The sequence below is a fragment of the Grampus griseus genome (genome assembly GCF_964374135.1).
Source record: "Grampus griseus genome assembly, chromosome: 20".
NCBI classification, from domain to species: Eukaryota; Metazoa; Chordata; class Mammalia; order Artiodactyla; family Delphinidae; genus Grampus; species Grampus griseus.
In genome coordinates this window covers 52,846,397-52,861,432 of record NC_139014.1, presented here as the reverse complement: position 1 = coordinate 52,861,432, position 15,036 = coordinate 52,846,397, and the positions used below count along the sequence as shown (strand labels likewise).

The following is a 15,036-nucleotide window of genomic DNA, read 5'->3' as shown; positions in this document are numbered from 1 at the left end:
GGAATTTTAAAGAAAGACCCCTTTGGGTGGTGGAGGAGTAAATTTACCCCATTTTGAGAGCTAAAACCCTAATAATAACACGTTGTGACAGATAAGTCCTTGCTGTTGAATAGTATTGCACCACTTTCCCATCTATTAAAGAAATAAAAGTATTTATGGAATTTAGGATTATATTGATAGGGCTTTATATTCTTTTGCTGACTTGGGACATTTGGTTGAAAATCAAGAATCCCTGAGTCATAACTTCTCTTTCTACATTTTCCACATTATAGTTGCAGGCAAACCAAAAGCACTCACTCCGAGTTTCTGACTTTTCAAACCTTGGCCTGCCTTAGTTTCTTCACACACAGTCATATGAAGTTTAGGAAACTAAGCCTTGCTCTCAGATGCTCTAGTTACTATGAATGTCGCTGTAGTAGTATGTAGTAGTATGGAGAAAGACTTGTGATATAATGTAGGAAAAAAATGCAGACTATCAAATTATATGTACAGTAAGATCATAATCTTATAAAAACATGAATCTTTATTTACTTATTTATTTATTTTGGCCGCGCCGCGCGGCTTGTGGGAATAACTATGGAACGATAACAGTAGAATGTGTATCTTTTCTTCCTCCTGATTTTTCTCAAATAGTTTTATGTAAAACATATTTTGAGATTTGCCATGTATTTGAAAATAATAATGCCATAATACCAACCCCCCTTGAAAAGAGAATAATTGGGGGACTTCCCTGGTGGTCCAGTGGCTAAGACTGTGCTCTCAGTGCAGGGGCTCTGGGGTCGATCCCTGGTCAGGGAACTAGATTCCACATGCTACAACTAAGAGTTTGCATGCCGCAACTAAAGATCCCACGTGCTGCAACTAAGACACAGCGCAGCCAAATAAATAATTAAATTTTAAAAAAAGAGAATAATTGGGTCTACTTATTTCAAGCATTTTTATATTTTAAATGAAGCCTGCATTAAGGAAAAAAACACAACAAGAAAATATAGCATAAGTCTGGAGAAATTATGGGTGCTATTTTTTTTCTTTTCTCTATTCTCCAAATGTTCTGTTATGTAGTTACTATTTTTCATAATAACATTATTTATTTTTTTATTTTTTGCGGTACGCGGGCCTCTCACTGTTGTAGACTCTCCCGTTGCGGAGCACAGGCTCCGGACGCGCAGGCTCAGCGGCCATGGCTCACGGGCCCAGCCGCTCCGCGGCATGTGGGTTCTTCCCGGACCAGGGCACGAACCCGTGTCCCCTGCATTGGCAGGCGGACTCTCAACCACTGCACCACCAGGGAAGCCCCATAATAACATTATTTTTAAAAATTAAAATAATAAAAAATTGAATCTGCACAATCCTTAAAACTCATTTTACACCATATTTTACCTACAGTCAATGTACAAAGTTGTAATGGAGAGACAGGAGGTTCCCATATAAGGTAGGCTAATGTTTTAACTATCACTGTAATCATAATACCTAATCTTTATGGAGCATTTATGATGTGTCAGGAACCGTACCAACTATTTTATCTTTGTTTTCATTTGCAATTCTTTGAGATAGATATTAAGCCCATTCTACAGATGAGGAATTTGAGACCTGAAGAAGTTAAGAGACTTGCTTATAATTTAAAAGCCACCAAGTTTATGGTGGGGCCTGAAGTAGATTCCAGGTCAGCTGGATAGAAAGAATTTCTAACACTGTCAAAGTGTGATGTACATTTCTAAAATTTTAGTAAACCTCTAAAAAACATTCAAGCTGTATCATAACCACCATGAAGGTGGTATCTGGTTACCAACAGAGGCATAAGTACTATGCAGCTAATGAAGGTTCAGGGCCACTCAATGCACAGGCCCCTCCAAGCCCTGGAGGGGCCCTAGAAATGGTCTCTTGAAAGAGATAGATATTTTTTCACTGTTTTGTAAAAAATTTTTTTAAGTAACATATTTTTGTAATTTTTCCTTAATGAGGGCCTCCCTGCAAAACCTGGATTCACCCCTGTTAATAGTCATTTTTAACAGTCATTTGGGAATCTGACTCAGAAGTGTTGTAACTTCAATATGTCCTTTAAAAGGTTCTGGTCATTTTATAACACAGAAAAATGTTATGCTATAACTCAAGGGCAAAGAGCAAAATAAACTATATGTATACATTATGATTGCATATAAAATATGAATTAAAGGATTGTGAGGGAACTTGAAAATGAAAGCAATAAAATCTTTTTATTCATTTGTTCATTCGCAAATATTTATTAGGTACTTTTTATGTACCAGATCTTATGCTTTTTGTTATTTGGGGTTTTTAAAAAATCTGTTTCTCTTATTGATAGAGTTTTAGAACTTGGGTGAATACATTTGCAACACTGTCTTAATTATCAGATGAAAGTCACTTTTCACACACCTGTACTCTTACACTTTGTCTACTTTGACAGCTTAAGAGATACAGAGATAGTTAATTCTCTGGACCTCAGTTTTCTCCTCTCTAAAATATGGAGAATGGGCAAAGTAGCCTCCAAATTTCTTTCTATTCTAACATTCCTTAATCACTATCACTGCTCTTTCTTTCCATATTACTCCTTTATTTCATTATAATAGACTCTACAGCAGCAGAAGTGTAACTGATAAAAATCTAGCTTTTCAACTGTAACAGTTGACTATAACTTTAGAAATTATAATCAGAAACAGAATTATGTAGTTTTATATAAATGGAAATTGGCTCCCTGATGATAGTTCCAGTTTCAAACGAGGCAAATCATTGGTAACATCCACTGTTTTATTTTGGCAGGGAAAGAATTTTATTCATGTATATTTCCTTTAGATCTTAATATTTTTGTCTTGAGACACTATCTTCAAAAAACTTTCAAAGGAATTGAATGGAGGTATGGGTAAATTAGGTTAGTCTTTTAACAACAAATATGATGTCTTTTCTAAATATGAAAGTTTTTTAAATGACATTTTTCCTTTATGAAAAGCATTATGGGAACAAGTTTGAGGGAGAAACTATAGCAGAGTGGTATGAGTATAAATTTTGTAGTCAGACAGAACTGGGATGGAATCTCTATTCTGAAACTGCTTAGCTTTGTGACCCTGTGTGAGCAAATTATTTAACCTCTCTAAGCCTTAGTTTACTTATCTGAAAAATAGAAGTAATATTAGTGCCTAACTCACAAGGTATAGTGAAAGTCAAATTAGATAATGTAAATAAAGTTGTTGGGTATAGTGTTTATAACATTAGTAAGTGGTACTAGGTATTAAATATTAGTGATACTAAATTATTAAATATTAATACATAAAATTTCAGATATAATATTTCATTAAGGAAACTGAGTTTCAGAAAAATCAATTAGCAAGTTAACCAAGAATAGAATATTTTCCCAATTTTTAAAAAAATAAGCAAATAGCCCTTTTGGCCCTCTGAGCAGCACCATGGCAGTGGGCAAGAACAAGTGCTTATGAAAAGTGGCAAAAAGTTTGCCAAGAAGAAAGTGGTTAATCCATTCTCTATGAAAGATTGGTATGATGTGAAAGTACCAGCTATGTTCAGTATATGAAACATTGGAAAAACACTAGTCAGGAAAACTCAAGGAATCAAAATTGCATCTGATGGCCTCAAGGGTCATGTTTTTAAAGGGAGCCTTGCTCATCTGCAGAATAATGAAGGTGCATTTAGAAAATCCAAGCTAATTACTGAGGATGTTCAGGGCAAAAACTGCCTGACCAACTCCCATGGCATGGATTGTACCTGTGATAAACTGTGCTCCAGAATGGTCAAAAAATGGCAGGCCATGATCGAATCTCATGCTGATGTCAAGACTACCAATGGTTATTTGCTTCATCTAATTCTGTGTTGATTTTACTAAAAAACACAATAGTCAGAAATCCAGAAGATGTTGGGAATCATGACCCGAGAGGTGCAGACAAATAACTTAAAAAAAGTGGTCAATAAATTGATTCCAGACAGCACTGGGAAAGACATAGAAAAGGCTTTGCCAGTCTTTTTATCCTCTCTCTGATGTCTTTGTTAGACAAGTAAAAATCCTAAGAAGCAAAAATTTGAATTGGGTAAACTAATGGAGTTTCATGGTGAAGGTAGTAGTTTTGGAAAAGCTGCTGGGGATGAGTTGAATGCTAGAGTTGAATGAGCTTATGGATATGAGCCACCAATCCAAGAATCTGTTTATAATTCAGACATTTAATGGTGACAATAAAAAGTCTTATTTGTGATGTTTAAAAAAAATAGAATAGGCAACTGCTGTCAACTAAAATCAATAGTGCATTCAGTAGCAGTCCTCTCTGAGTAGCAGGTTCAAAGTTGACTTTCACTTTCTTCTTTTTTGCTTCTCTATTTTTTCATTGTACATTTAACATTTATACTTTTTGTTTAAAAAAAGTATTTTAAAAAAATGAATGAATTTAACATCTAACTCTCCTGTGAACATTAATCCAAAAGAAAAAAAGACCAACAGAATCAGTATGCCATTTTGGATTCCTTTCTGAGTCTTCAGTAGACAAAATGAATTTATGTATGAATGAATCAATAAATATTTAGTTGTCAGTGTGTATAATACTCAGTTTGTTGGAGTCCATAGTTAGATGCATCTAGAAGTTAGATAAAATGTCACTCCCTGGGAATAAAACTAGTCAGACTCAACATAAACTGGATGAAATTAACCACTACTAGGGAATCTAGTCAGTGTGATTAGAATGCCTAAGAAGCTATTAAAATAAATAGTGTAACCATGGAAACTACTGTTATAGTTTTTATTCAATTTTATTTCCCTCCTTATTGTCTTTTAGTGTTTTTAAATTAGTATTTCAAAAGTTATATGATTGCTGTTGTGTTAGTTATTATTGCTGTGTAACAATTTACCCCAAACCTTACTGCTTAAAACAACAAACGTTTACTATCTCACAGCCTCTGAGGGTTAGGAATCCAGGTGCTGCATACCTGGGTGCCTCTGGCGAGCATCTGCTTCCAAGCTCACTCATGTGGTTGATGGTGGGACTCAGTTCCTGGTGAGATGTTGGAGGGAAGACCTCAGTTCCTCACTGGTCATTAGCCAGAGGCCTGTCTATAGGGCAGCCCACAACATGGCAATTGTCTTTCCTCAGAGTGAGCAATAGAACAAGAGGGAGCTCTCAAGGTGAAGCCACAGTCTTTTTGTAACCTAATCTCAGAAGTGAAATCATCATTTCTGCTACATTCTATTCGTTAAAAGTGAATACACACCTACACACAAGGGGAGGGGAATCACAGGAGGGTATGAATACTATACTTTCATTAGAGGGATCATTGAAGGTTATCTCAGAGCCTGCCTACTGCAGGTATAAAACCATTTATTAAACTTCTGCTTGCTCATATGTCATCACCTAGCTACATTCTGAATATAATCCCATATTATATATGACTTGTTTATAAGGAGAATGCAGGCAATTTTAAACAGAGTCAATGATAAAATACTCCCCATGGGGGCAGACCACTTCCAACACCTTCCCCCGCTCTCAGTGTGCCCGTACTGAATATTCCAATATGAGCTATTCAGCCTGGCTTAACTTTTCACAGTCAGATTCTGCAAAAAACAATTTGGTGTTTCATCGATAGCCAGGCACATCCCCTAATCTTGGTATGACTGACCCCTCATCCTTCAGGAATCAAGTAAATGTCACTTACCCAAGGAAAATTTCCCTAAAGACCCTTTCTAAACCCAAAGTGCCATACCACCCCTCCCACTTATTTCCTGGATCTGTTTGTTTCTTTCATAGCACTTGTCACACTTTGCAGTTATTTTATTTGTAGGTTAATTTTTCCCCATCTCCTTTGCTTGTTTGTAAGGTGCAAGTCTTGTCTATCTTGTTCTCTGAGTTATCCCCAGAACCTAGCACAGGGCCTGGCACATGGTAGATGTTCAAAACACGTGTATTTTCATTGCATTCTCAGCTTGTGTGCTACCAGTAAAGCACATTGGCTCAACATTGAACAAACTTGTCTTTCTTCATCTCATGTCCATTACCCCAAAAGAAATAGCCACTTGTTGTTTAGGACTGGTGACATAGAGAACCATTTATCTCCATAATTCAGAAACACCTTCAATTTCATGGATCTTAGTAGAATTGTTTCTCCTGATCCAAACTCCAACTCGGACATGACCATGAATGTTTTATCCTGAAAATTCACAGAGATATTGTAAGGCCTCATCACAAAATAAAATATAAGTATGGCATTAACATTGTGAAGGGGGACCTATACATTTTGCCAGGCATCACACTAGAAATGACACGAGTCTAGTCTGTACCTTAAACTTAGCAAGTTCCAAAGATAAATCATCAATTTCCTCTCCTAACCATATGCTCCTCTTAATTTCCTTCAGCATTTCTCTTAGTGGCACAACTATTCACCTGGCTAGTTCTCCATGCTCAGTCTTCAGCTCTCCTTTCTTCTCCCTTTACTCTGTCTTCCTAGGAGATCTCACCCATCTCCAAGTCTAAAATATTATCCCAGGACTTCCCTGGTGGCGCAGTGGTTGAGAATCCACCTGCCAATGCAGGGGACATGGGTTCAATCCCTGGTCCAGGGGGATCTCACATGCCGCAGAGCAACTAAGCCCATGTGCCACAACTGCTGAGCCTCCACGCCTAGAGCCCATGCTCCGCAACGGGAGAGGCCCCTGCTCACTGCAGCTGGAGAAGGCCGGCACACAGCAACAAAGACCCAACACAGCCAAAAATAAATAATTAGTAAATAAATAAATTTATAAAATAATAAATTAATAAATAAATAAATAAAATATCATCCTTACAGTGTTATTTCTAATATATGTCCTCAGTCCTCTCCTCTGAGCTCCAGACTCTCAATTGCCTACTTGTTCTATCTTAGATACATCGCAGGCATTTCAGATTTATCATACCCAAAAGCAAAACTGGTTTTTCTTCTAACCTCTTTCTCTCTGATCTTCTCAGTCTGCAATGACACTACTATTCACCAGTGGCTTAATCCAGAAACCTGGGAGTCTTCTGGGACCCCCCTCTTTCTCTCATCCCCCACAATTATTTCATTCACAAGTCCTATCAGCTATACCCACAAATATATGCAAATTGTGATGACTTCTTTACATCTCCACTACCTCCTAGTCTAAGCTATTGGTCTCTACTTTCATGGCATTCCTCGCCAAACTCATTTCATGTCACCCTCTCCTCAACCATTGTGTTACAACCATTCACTGTATCTTTCAGTTCTCTGTACAAGTCAAGCCTTAGCACATTCTGTTTCTTCTGCTGTAATGCTTCTCCCCGGCTCTTTCCAAAGCATGTTGCTTCTCATTTTAAAACTTAATGTAAGTGTCACTTCAAAGACTCTTTTCCTCCCTGCCCTATGTAGTAAGTAGATCTCTCCACTTCTACTCTTTTTTTTAAAGATCGAAGTATAGTTAATTTACAATGTTGTGCTAGTTTCTGGTGTACAGAAAAAGTGATTCTTTTTCATATTCTTTTTCATTATGGTTTATTACAAGATATTGAATATAGTTCCCTGTGCTATACAATAGGGCCTTGTTTATTTTATACACAGTAATTTGTATCTGCTAATCCTGAAGTCCTAATTTATCCCTTCCCCCCCTTCCCTCTTTGGTAACCATAAGTTTGTTTTCTAAGTCTGTGAGTCTGTTTCTGTTTTGTAAATAAGTTCATTTGTGTCACATTTTAGATTCCACATATAAGTGATGTCATAGGATATTTGTCTTTCTCTGTCTGACTCACTTCACTTAGTATGATAATCTCTAGGTCCATCCATGTTGCTGCAAATGGCATTATTTCATTCTTTTTTATGACTAATATTCCATTGTATATATATGCCACATCTTCTTTATCCATTCATCTGTCGATGGACATTTAGGTTGCTTCTGTGTCTTGGCTATTGTAAATAGTGCTGCTATGAACACTGGGGTGCGTGTATCTTGTTGAATTAGAGTTTTCTCCAGATATATGCCCAGGAGTAGGATTGCAGCATCATATGGCAACTCTATTTTTAGTTTTTTAAGGAAACTCCATACTGTTTTCCAAAGTGGCTGCACCAATTTACATTCCATTTAGCAGTGTAGGAGGGTTCCCTTTTCTCCACACCCTCCCCAGCATTTATTTGTAGACTTCTTAATGATGGCCATTATAACTGGTGTGAAGTGGTACCTCATTGTAGGTTTGATTTGCATTTCTCTAATAATTAGTGATGTTGAGCATCTTTCCATGTGACTATTGGCCATCTGTATGTCTTCTTTGGAGAAATGTCTATTTAAGTCTTCTGCCCATTTGTTGATTGGGTTGTTTGTTTGTTTTTGTTTTTTAATTGAGTCACATGAGCTGTTTATATATTTTGGAAGTTAAGCCCTTGTCGGTCACATCATTTGCCAATATTTTCTTCCAGTCCATAGGTTGTCTTTTCATTTTGTTTATGGTTTCCTTTGTTCTGCAAAAGCTTATAAGTTTGATTAGGTCCCATTTGTTTATTTTAACTTTTATTTCTATTGCCTTGGGAGACTGACCTAAGAAAACATTGGTACAGTTAATGTCAGAGAATGGTTTGTCTATGTTCTCTTCTAGGAGTTTTTTGTTTGTTTGTGTTTTTTTGAATAAATTTATTTATTTTTGGCTGCATTGGGTCTTCATTGCTGCGCTCAGGCTTTCTCTAGTTGCAGCGAGCGGGGGCTACTCTTCGTTGAGGTGTGCAGGGTTCTCATTGTGGTGGCTTCTCGTTGCGGAGCTCAGGCTCTAGGCACGCAGGCTTCAGTAGTGTAGCACGTGGACTCGGTAGTTGTGGCTCGTGGGCTCTGGAGTGCAGGCTCAGTAGTCGTGGCACACGGGCTTAGTTGCTCTGAGACATGTGGGATCTTCCCAGACCAGGGCTCGAACCCGTGTCGCCTGCACTGGCAGGCAGATTCTTAACCACTGCGCCACCAGGGAAGCCCTCTTCTAGGAGTTTTATGGTATCCTGTCTTATATGTAAGTCTTTAAGCCATTTTGAATTTATCTCTGTGTGTGGTGTGAGTCTGTGTTCTAATTTCATTGTTTTACATGCAGCTGTCCAGTTTTCCCAACACCACTTGCTGAAGAGACTGTCTTTTCTCCATTGTATATTCTTGTCTCCTTTGTCGAAGATTAATTGACTGTAGGTGTGTGGGTTTATTTCTGGGCTCTCTATTCTGTTCCATTGATCCATATGTTTGTTTTTGTGCCAATACCACACTGTTTGATTACTGTAGCTTTGTAGTATTGTCTGAAGTCTGGGAGGGTTATGCCTCCAGCTTTGTTCTTTTTCCTCAGGATTGCTTTGGCAATTGTGGGCCTTTTATGGTTCCATGTAAATTTTAGGATTATTTATTCTAGTTCTGTGAAAAATGTCATGGGTAGTTTGATAGGGATGCATTAAATCTATAGATTGCTTTGGGTAGTATGGCCATTTTAACATATTAATTCTTCCAATCCAAGAGCGTAAAATGTCTTTCCATTTCTTTGAATCATCTTCAATCTTCTTTATCAACCTTTTATAATTCTCAGCATATAAGTCTTTCACCTCTTTGGTCAGGTTTATTCCTAAGGTTTTTGTGTGTGTGTTTTTTTAAATGCGATTTTAAAAGAGATTTTTTTTTTCTGATATTTCCTTCTTAGTATAAAGAAATGCAGCCAATTTGTGTATGTTAATCTTGTATCCTCCTACCTTGATGTATTTGCTTATCAGTTCTAGTAGTTTTTGTGTGGAGTCTTCAGGGTTTTCTATATATAGTATCATGTCATCTGCATATAATGACAATTTTACCTCTTCTCTTTCAATTTGGATACCTTTTATTTCTTTTTCTTGTCTGATTGCTGTGGCTAGGACTTCTAATACTATGTTGAGTAGAAAAGATGAGAATGGGCATCCCTGTTCCAGATGTTAGTGGGAAAGCTTCCACCTTTCTGCTGTTGAGTATTATGTTGGCTGCAGGTTTGTCACAACATAGCTTTTATTATGTTGAGATATGTACCCTCTATACCCACTTTGGTAAGAGTTTTTATCATGAATGGATGTTGAATTTTATCAAATGCTTTTTCTGCATCTGTTGAGATGATCATGTGGTTTTTGTCTTTTCTTTTGTTGATGTGGTGTATCACATTGATTGATTTGCATATGTTGAACCATCCTTGTGATCCTGGGATGAATCCAACTTGATCGTGGTGTATGATCATTTTTATGTGTTGTTGGATTCGGTTTGCTAATATTTTTTAAACTTATTTTTTATTGAAGTATACTTGATTTACGTTATGTTAATTTCTGCTGTACAGCAAAGTGACTCAGTTATACACATATATACATTCTTTTTTATATTCTTTTCCATTGTGATTTATCCCAGGATATTGAATATAGTTCCCTGTGCTATACAGTAGGACCTTGTTGTTTTTCCATTCTATATGTAATAGTTTGCATTTACTAACTCCTAACTTCCAGTCCATCCCTCCCCAAAACCCCCTCTACCTTGGCGGTTTGCTAATATTTTGCTCAAAAGGGAAAAATTCTTATTCCTCCATTTCATGTCCATTACTGAAAAAAAAGTCACTTGTCTGAGACCAGTGATATAGAGAGCTATTTATCTCCACAGTGCTGAAACAGCTGCAGTGTCATGGATCTTAATATAGACAATATTTTTTCCCACGATTAGGGAAATTTAATATTGAATCTTATAGGAATTTCAAAAAGAAATTGAATCATAAAATACAGGAAAGATTAACAGTAGGAAGGGATAGAACCTGGAAAATTTGGCCCTGAGGCAGTAAAATATTTTCTTTAAGCTTCTGGAATAACAATACAGATGTTTCTTTTTTGCATACTTCCAAGTCATCTCACAAAGATAGACAACATCTGCTGCCTATGCTGGCCAGAAGTACAAAAGTTGTTTATTAAGGCATGATTCACCCACCCAGAGGCCTTCATTTCCATGAAGAGGAGAAGCAAACTAATTTCAGATAAGCCGGGCATAGTAATTTGACCTAACAGGAAAATGGGTCCACAGTTAGCACTCCCTTGCATCTTACACCACACGACAGTGTCCAAAGCAGTGTCGCTTCTTGGCTACACTTCAGAACTGCTTTGCATACCTGGGCTTCCCAACATCCAGACATCATTTGTTACGCCTCAAGCAGACAGTCTTTAGGCTAGCTTGAAAGTACTCAAAGCTATAATAGCATTCAAACAACAACAAAAAGTCCTCAGATTTCCTTAGTTTCTATCTTTGAACAGTTCAAAGAACTTCCACATTTATTTTTTTCTGGTTCTTTCCCTGTCATGGTATGACGTAAGAAGATCTAAGATTAGAGAACCTGAAGTTCAAATAGTTTGTTCAAAGCCACAATGAAATTACATATCACAGTCAGACTCCATTCTCCCAGCTCTCTCTAGACCATGTAGTTTCCCAAGGGGTTTGAGACCCTTTATGAAAAATTTCAAAACTACATATAATTATGAGTCTTGAGCATTTTTTCTAACCTTCTTAACATAGAGAAAAAAATATTACTTTGCCGTTTTTAAATAAAAATGGCTTTGTGAGGACAGGCTTCTAAATTTCCTCATTCTAAATTCACATAGAAAAGATCAAAGGCATAAAAATAGAGGAAAAACCTTCCATATGCCAGAAACTTGGAGGGATGTCTTCTAGTTAAAATGTAAAAGGGCTCAATTAGGAGGAAGGGTCAGTTCAATATTCCACTTTTGTAAAATATATTATCACCCCAGTAGAATTCCATGAGCATCCCCTTACTTAAGGTCGAAGGCTAGATGAAGGCAGACGGGGAGCTAGTCAGGGCACACACTCAGACCCACTTCAATCTCTGACAGAACCCTCTGCCATTCCTACTTAAATATTAACCAAAGCTGGACACATACAGACCTCTCTATGTTAAGATGAGCAAACAGAAAAAACCCATAGGACTATGAAAATATGCTGAGGCTCAAAGGATGAGGTTTCCTTGAAAAATCGGAACAAAGGTGGGTGATATAGAGAGCAGAGTCAGAAGATCCAATCAACAAAAATGTAAACATTTATGTTCCCTAATGATGTATCCCCAGTACCTAAATTAGTGCCTAGCATAGAATAGTTGTTGAATAAATTGACTGAGTACATTAGGAATCTCAGAAGGCGGAAACAGAATAGGAATAGAAGCAATAATTAAATAATTTTCCTAATACTTAAGCCTGCTGGCAAAATGAATGAAAAGAAATCAACACCTAGACTAGCCAGGTGACATTTTTTAATATTTCTGGGATAAAGCAAAAAGCCTTCGAGAATCCAGGCAGGGGAGTGGGAGGGAACAGATTATCTCCAAAGGAACTAAACTCAAACTGGCCTCAGAATTCAGCACTCTAAGACACAAGTCAATAAAGTATATCCTGCAGAATTCTGAGAGTAAATGTTTATAATTTAAGAATTCTACACTCAGCAAAGTTGTCATGAAGTTGTGAAGGCCTCATAAATAAGTACTGAGATAAAAAGGGCTCAAAAGTGACACTACGCAGGTTATCTGCCCTGAAAGAAAAAACTTCTCAAACATGTACTGCTGAATGAGAAGTCAAGAATAGGGAAGAAGGGACTTCCCTGGCGGTCCAGTGGCTGAGACTCCATGCTTCCATCGGAGGGGGAGAGGGTTCGATTCCCTGGTCGGGGAACTAGGATCTTATACGCTGTGTGGCGCAGCCAAAAAAAAAGAGTGAGGAAGAAGAAAGGCAGACCACAAAAAATTTATGCATAAAAGAACTTTATTTAATTGTCTAAAATAACTCTCATAAGAGAAAATACATAATGTAGAAAAAGAAATTTTTCTTTCCAAGAGGGATAATCAAGGTAGAAAAGGCCAAATTGCATGAACAAAAACCAAGCGGAGAGGATGTGGGGAGTGGGAGGTAAAGAATGAGGAGAAATAGTGTGCTACAGCAAAGGAAACCATAAACAAGACAAAGACAACCCTCAAAATGGGACAAAATATTTGTAAATGAATCAATGAACAAAGGATTAATCTCCAAAATATACAAACAGCTCATGCAGCTCAACGTCAAAAAAACAAACAACCCAATCAAAAAATGGGCAGAAGACCTAAATAGACATTTCTCCAAATAAGACATACAGATGGCCAAGAGGCACATGAAAAGATGCTCAACATCACAATTATTTGAGAAATGCAAATCAAAACTACAGTGAGGTATCACCTCACACCAGTTAGAACGGGCATCATCAAAAAATCTACAAACAATAAATGCTGGAGAGGGTGTGGAGAAAAGGGAACCCTCTTGCACTGTTGGTGGGAATGTAAATTGATACAGCCACTATGGAGAACAGTATGGAGGTTCCTTAAAAAACTAAAAATAGAATTACCATATGACCCAGCAATCCCACTACTGGGCATATACCCAGAGAAAACCATAATTCAAAAAGACACATGCACCCCAATATTCATTGCAGCACTATTTACAATAGCCAGGTCATGGGAGCAACCTAAATGCCCATCGACAGATGAATGGATAAAGAAGATGTGGTACATATATGCAATGGAATATTACTCAGCCATAAAAAGGAATGAAATTGGGTCATTTGCAGAGACATGGATGGACCTAGAGACTGTCGTACAGAATGAAGTAAGCCAGAAAGAGAGAAAAACAAATGTCGTATATTAACACATATATGTGGAATCTAGAAAAATGGTACAGATGAACCGGTTTGCAAGGCAGAAACAGAGACACAGATGTAGAGAACAAACAAATGGATACCAAGGGGGGAAGGGGAGGTGGGGTGAATTGGGAGATTGGGATTGACATAATATGTATAAAGTAGATAACTAATGAGAACCTGCTGTGTAGCACAGGGAACTGCACTTCGCTGTACAGTAGAAACTAACACAACATTGTAAAACAACTATACCCCAATTAAAAAAGAAAGAAATAGTGTGCTAAACACACCATCTTGCACAAGAGAAATGAAGAGAGATTATTTCATTGTGATATTGAAAATAAGGTGTTTTTCTTTAATCCAAAGGTGAGCATTTTTAGAATAAAAACAGGATGTATACCTTCCAAAGCATGACACAGGATTTGAAAAGCAAAGAATACATAGTTCATATAGTAAGAGACAAGAAAAAGAGAAAATCGTTTCAGAATATGAAAAGAATTAAGAAAATAAGATGACAGAAAGAGTCTGAAACATCAGAGCATCTAAGCAATCCATTCTTTACCAAAGCAGTGTGTGAGAAACAATATTTCATTCATTCATCGATTATTTCAATAATCTTATGGAATATCATAAAGCCATTAAAATTAGGTTAGTAGAGGATAGTGAAATATTATATAGAAAATATAATAAAAAGTCAAAAAGCAGAATCAAAATTATTTCTATAGTAATTCCAATTTGATTTAAGACATGGAAATGTACTGGCAGTCATAATGGTTGAGATGATAGACTTTAGAATTGGATATAGATTTGTATCTCAAATCTACCATTTACTAACTAATGACCTCAGGCAAACAAATGAATACTCTCAGCCTCAATTTGCTCATCTGTGAAGTAAGAATGATAGTATCTTCTCATAGAACTATTGAAAGGATTATAAGGGAAAAACTGTATAAAAAGGAAATCAAGATATCTGGCATACACAGTAAATGATAACTTATATATGTGTGTATATTATTTATATATAATATATATGTATATATACACATAGAATATATATTATACATACATATTACATATACATATTATATACGCAAATATACATATGTGACATGTGTATATATGCATTGTGTATAATATATACAATATAGATGTGTGCCTATGCACACATACACATAGAAATAGAGCCAAGAAAAACTATACAGAAGATTTTTTTGATTTTTGTCTTTTTGCGGTACGCAAGCCTCTTACTGCTGTGACCTCTCGCGTTGCGGAGCACAGGCTCCGGACACGCAGGCTCAGCGGCCATGACTCACGGGCCTAGCCGCTCCGCGGCATGTGGGATCTTCCCAGACTGGGGCACGAACCTGTGT

General features: G+C 37.0%; 1 pseudogene across 1 annotated transcript; it reads left to right on the top strand.

The window, feature by feature from the left end:
• Positions 1-3,416: 3,416 nt before the first annotated feature.
• On the top strand, positions 3,417-4,186 carry LOC309837884 (small ribosomal subunit protein eS1-like; annotated as a pseudogene). Its single transcript has one exon. The product of its transcript is annotated as a small ribosomal subunit protein eS1-like (transcript).
• The last annotated feature ends 10,850 nt before the right edge of the window (positions 4,187-15,036 follow it).